Source organism: Pleurodeles waltl, unplaced genomic scaffold, assembly GCF_031143425.1.
Source record: "Pleurodeles waltl isolate 20211129_DDA unplaced genomic scaffold, aPleWal1.hap1.20221129 scaffold_39, whole genome shotgun sequence".
NCBI classification, from domain to species: Eukaryota; Metazoa; Chordata; class Amphibia; order Caudata; family Salamandridae; genus Pleurodeles; species Pleurodeles waltl.
In genome coordinates, this window is record NW_027150097.1 from 2,624,001 (window position 1) to 2,630,000 (window position 6,000).

A 6,000-nucleotide genomic window follows, 5' to 3' on the forward strand; every position below is an offset into this window, starting at 1 on the left:
AATAATGAGCGCAATCGCCCTGCTACAGTTCACTCATATTGAAACCTATCGGCAAAAGTGCAATTATCTATGTAACCGGCAAAAGTTCAATTAATTATGTAACAGGGTTGATGTCATGCAATGAGCTCGACTTCTGTCAAACGAGATTGTGCTGTGAAAAAAAAGAGAAAAAGTAGTCCACAAACCAGATGGAAAACAGCGAGCCTCCTTTGTTTTCAGTACTTGGTCGCTGCGCTCAAGGAGGGCTAACCACCGGAAAAAGCATGACGTATGCATGCCTTCCACTAACGAAAGCAAGCAGATTTTAACAGGGAAGCCCACGAACCAATGAAAGACACCAACGTGAAATGGACGGGGCTCCTAGCCCTTTTCTAACTACAACAGCGTCTCGCAAGCAATACGCATGCGCAAGCGCATTCTAGCGCAGGCTTGACTCTAAAAAATCTCCTATGATAGTTGGAGGAAGATATCCCTTTATGCACATCAGCTCTCCTGAACATAAGGCAGATACCCTTGCACTCAAGGCAGCCCGAAGTGCACCTTTGCATAGACAAAGAGCAGAACTGCACCATTTCTGTGAAGATATGTCTGAGTTCTGCTCTCTTCGAGTGACGCACAAAGGAACTTTGCTGGCTGTGCTGCACTGCGTCCCTTCTTTCTAAATATTCCAATTAGTGATCAGTTTACCAAAAAAGTTGCAAATCTGCACCCATAGATGTACTCCTTGAAAGGATACAAATTTACTACCTTTTTAAAATACACAATCACTGGCAATAGTAGCCTTGGAAAGCTATGCCAGATTGAGGTTTGAAGCTATGCCCCTTTTCTTTCTCAGACTCACACAATCCTCTCTCCTGCTGATTCCATTGTAACGCAGGTATGCTCTGCTCCTTCATATAGTCCCCAGCACGGCATCCCGAAAAGCTCCTGGCTCCATAGCTCAGGGGTTAGAGCACTGGTCTTGTAAACCAGGGGTTGTGAGTTCAAATCTCACTGGGGCCTCACAAACATTTTGGATTGAACAACACTTTTTAGTTCATTGGGGAGCCTCACTACAAATATTCTTTTCAAGATAGAAAAACAAAGGCGACACAGGGCAAAGCACGCAAGAAAGGGGGGCATTACACACAGTGTCAGTGGAATGACAAACACAAGACTCCTACAGGGTCATACAATTGACTTGTGTGAGTATGGGGGATGTTTAGAGTGTGACATCCCAAAATATCATTCTTGACTTGGTCATTGGCTTTGGTGCCCCTTCAGCCACGTCCTTTCCAATGCACATGTCATTTTTTTAATATCATCCTGATTTCACTGTGAGATTTTAACTTGTTCTTTTTTTCGGGTCCGGAATTTAAGTGTACCTTTAGGCCCATGTTTAAACAGATTTTTCATCGGGTTGCATCACTTTTTCGATGCAGCATTAACACAATGAGTTTTTTGGTATTTACAAAGCCATGCACATGTTAAGAAAAAGTAACAGCACACAGCACCTTGCTCTGCCATGCTTTACTTTGCGTCAGGTAGGTGTTCCACAGGTGGTACATGGTTTTCTTGTACATCCACACATGGATTTTGATGTAAACCCATGTTTACAAAAACATACAGTCATGGTTTTGTGCCACAATGGTGCGCCTCCCCGAGGCTGGTGTAAGGAGAACAGATGTCTTTATTTCTCCATGTTACTGCCTCTTTGCATGTGGTGTGCTGCAATTTGCAGAACAGATACAAGGAGTAAACAAGCACTTGCAATACAACTGGTCTGGCATTTCTCCGAGATAGAGCTATTCGCAGTTGTAAACTCCCAACCAGACTTTTCTTGACTCATTAAATGTAAATAACGAGCGCGATCGTGCTGCTACAGTTCACTCATATTGAAACCTATCGGCAAAAGTGCAATTATCTATGTAACCGGCAAAAGTTCAATTAATTATGTAACAGGGTCGATGTCATGCAATGAGCTCGACTTCTGTCAAACGAGATTGTGCTGTGAAAAAAAAGAGAAAAAGTAGTCCACAAACCAGATGGAAAACAGCGAGCCTCCTTTGTTTTCAGTACTTGGTCGCTGCGCTCAAGGAGGGCTAACCACCGGAAAAAGCATGACGTATGCATGCCTTCCACTAACGAAAGCAAGCAGATTTTAACAGGGAAGCCCACGAACCAATGAAAGACACCAACGTGAAATGGACGGGGCTCCTAGCCCTTTTCTAACTACAACAGCGTCTCGCAAGCAATACGCATGCGCAAGCGCATTCTAGCGCAGGCTTGACTCTAAAAAATCTCCTATGATAGTTGGAGGAAGATATCCCTTTATGCACATCAGCTCTCCTGAACATAAGGCAGATACCCTTGCACTCAAGGCAGCCCGAAGTGCACCTTTGCATAGACAAAGAGCAGAACTGCACCATTTCAGTGAAGATATGTCTCAGTTCTGCTCTCTTCGAGTGACGCACAAAGGAACTTTGCTCGCTGTGCTGCACTGCGTCCCTTCTTTCTAAATATTCCAATTAGTGATCAGTTTACCAAAAAAGTAGCAAATCTGCACCCATAGATGTACTCCTTGAAAGGATACAAATTTACTACCTTTTTAAAATACACAATCACTGGCAATAGTAGCCTTGGAAAGCTATGCCAGATTGAGGTTTGAAGCTATGCCCCTTTTCTTTCTCAGACTCACACAATCCTCTCTCCTGCTGATTCCATTGTAACTCAGGTATGCTCTGCTCCTTCATATAGTCCCCAGCACGGCATCCCGACAAGCTCCTGGCTCCATAGCTCAGGGGTTAGAGCACTGGTCTTGTAAACCAGGGGTCGTGAGTTCAAATCTCACTAGGGCCTCACAAACATTTTGGATTTAACAACACTTTTTAGTTCATTGGGGAGCCTCACTACAAATATTCTTTTCAAAATAGAAAAACAAAGGCGACACAGGGCAAAGCACGCAAGAACGGGGGGCATTACACACAGTGTCAGTGGAATGACAAACACAAGACTCCTACAGGGTCATACAATTGACTTGTGTGAGTATGGGGGATGTTTAGAGTGTGACATCCCAAAATATCATTCTTGACTTGGTCGTTGGCTTTGGTGCCCCTTCAGCCACGTCCTTTCCAATGCACATGTCATTTTTTTAATATCATCCTGATTTCACTGTGAGATTTTAACTTGTTCTTTTTTTCGGGTCCGGAATTTAAGTGTACATTGAGGCCCATGTTTAAACAGATTTTTCATCGGGTTGCATCACTTTTTCGATGCAGCATTAACACAATTTGTTTTTTGGTATTTACAAAGCCATGCACATGTTAAGAAAAATTAACAGCACACAGCACCTTGCTCTGCCATGCTTTACTTTGCGTCAGGTAGGTGTTCCACAGGTGGTACATGGTTTTCTTGTACATCCACACATGGATTTTGATGCAAACCCATGTTTACAAAAACATACAGTCATGGTTTTGTGCCACAATGGTGCGCCTCCTCGAGGCTGTTCTAAGGAGAACAGATGTCTTTATTTCTCCATGTCACTGCCTCTTTGCATGTGGTGTGCTGCAATTAGTAGAACAGATACAAAGAGTAAACAAGTACTTGCAATACAACTGGTCTGGCATTTCTCCGAGATAGAGCTATTAGCAGTTGTAAACTCCCAACCAGACTTTTCTTGACTCATTAAATGTAAATAATGAGCGCAATCGCGCTGCTACAGTTCACTCATATTGAAACCTATCGGCAAAAGTGCAATTATCTATGTAACCGGCAAAAGTTCAATTAATTATGTAACAGGGTCGATGTCATGCAATGAGCTCGACTTCTGTCAAACGAGATCGTGCTGTGAAAAAAAGAGAAAAAGTAGTCCACAAACCAGATGGAAAACAGCGAGCCTCCTATGTTTTCAGTACTTGGTCGCTGCGCTCATGGAGGGCTAACCACCGGAAAAGACATGACGTATGCATGCCTTCCACTAACGAAAGCAAGCAGATTTTAACAGGGAAGCCCACGAACCAATGAAAGACACCAACGTGAAATGGACGGGGCTCCTAGCCCTTTTCTGACTACAACAGCGTCTCGCAAGCAATACGCATGCGCAAGCGCATTCTAGCGCAGGCTTGACTCTAAAAAATCTCCTATGATAGTTGGAGGAAGATATCCCTTTATGCACATCAGCTCTCCTGAACATAAGGCAGATACCCTTGCACTCAAGGCAGCCCGAAGTGCACCTTTGCATAGACAAAGAGCAGAACTGCACCATTTCTGTGAAGATATGTCTCAGTTCTGCTCTCTTCGAGTGACGCACAAAGGAACTTTGCTGGCTGTGCTGCACTGCGTCCCTTCTTTCTAAATATTCCAATTAGTGATCAGTTTACCAAAAAAGTAGCAAATCTGCACCCATAGATGTACTCCTTGAAAGGATACAAATTTACTACCTTTTTAAAATACACAATCACTGGCAATAGTAGCCTTGGAAAGCTATGCCAGATTGAGGTTTGAAGCTATGCCCCTTTTCTTTCTCAGACTCACACAATCCTCTCTCCTGCTGATTCCATTGTAACTCAGGTATGCTCTGCTCCTTCATATGGTCCCCAGCACAGCATCCTGACAAGCTCCTGGCTCCATAGCTCAGGGGTTGTGAGTTCAAATCTCACTGGGGCCTCACAAACATTTTGGATTTAACAACACTTTTTAGTTCATTGGGGAGCCTCACTACAAATATTCTTTTCAAGATAGAAAAACAAAGGCGACACAGGGCAAAGCACGCAAGAAAGGGGGGCATTACACACAGTGTCAGTGGAATGACAAACACAAGACTCCTACAGGGTCATACAATTGACTTGTGTGAGTATGGGGGATGTTTAGAGTGTGACATCCCAAAATATCATTCTTGACTTGGTCATTGGCTTTGGTGCCCCTTCAGCCACGTCCTTTCCAATGCACGTCATTTTTTTAATATCATCCTGATTTCACTGTGAGATTTTAACTTGTTCTTTTTTTCGGGTCCGGAATTTAAGTGTACCTTTAGGCCCATGTTTAAACAGATTTTTCATCGGGTTGCATCTCTTTTTCGATGCAGCATTAACACAATGAGTTTTTTGGTATTTACAAAGCCATGCACATGTTAAGAAAAAGTAACAGGACACAGCACCTTGCTCTGCCATGCTTTACTTTGCGTCAGGTAGGTGTTCCACAGGTGGTACATGGTTTTCTTGTACATCCACACATGGATTTTGATGTAAACCCATGTTTACAAAAACATACAGTCATGGTTTTGTGCCACAATGGTGCGCCTCCTCGAGGCTGTTGTAAGGAGAACAGATGTATTTATTTCTCCATGTCACTGCCTCTTTGCATGTGGTGTGCTGCAATTAGCAGAACAGATACAAAGAGTAAACAAGTACTTGCAATACAACTGGTCTGGCATTTCTCCGAGATAGAGCTATTAGCAGTTGTAAACTCCCAACCAGACTTTTCTTGACTCATTAAATATAAATAATGAGCGCAATCGCGCTGCTACAGTTCACTCATATTGAAACCTATCGGCAAAAGTGCAATTATCTATGTAACCGGCAAAAGTTCAATTAATTATGTAACAGGGTCGATGTCATGCAATGAGCTCGACTTCTGTCAAACGAGATCGTGCTGTGAAAAAAAGAGAAAAAGTAGTCCACAAACCAGATGGAAAACAGCGAGCCTCCTATGTTTTCAGTACTTGGTCGCTGCGCTCAAGGAGGGCTAACCACCGGAAAAGGCATGACGTATGCATGCCTTCCATTAACAAAAGCAAGCAGATTTTAACAGGGAAGCCCACGAACCAATGAAAGACACCAACGTGAAATGGACGGGGCTCCTAGCCCTTTTCTAACTACTACAGCGTCTCGCAAGCAATACGCATGCGCAAGCGCATTCTAGCGCAGGCTTGACTCTAAAAAATCTCCTAGGATTGTTGGAGGAAGATATCCCTTTATGCACATCAGCTCTCCTGAACATAAGGCAGATACCCTTGCACTCAAG

At 43.4% G+C, this 6,000-nt stretch overlaps 2 non-coding genes across 2 annotated transcripts; both read left to right on the top strand.

Annotated features, from left to right (window-relative positions):
* The first annotated feature begins 929 nt into the window (after positions 1 to 929).
* On the top strand, positions 930 to 1,002 carry TRNAT-UGU (transfer RNA threonine (anticodon UGU)). The gene has a single exon. It is a non-coding gene; the product is annotated as a tRNA-Thr (tRNA).
* Positions 1,003 to 2,765: 1,763 nt separating this feature from the next.
* Positions 2,766 to 2,838, top strand: TRNAT-UGU (transfer RNA threonine (anticodon UGU)). Its single transcript has one exon. It is a non-coding gene; the product is annotated as a tRNA-Thr (tRNA).
* Positions 2,839 to 6,000: the final 3,162 nt, after the last annotated feature.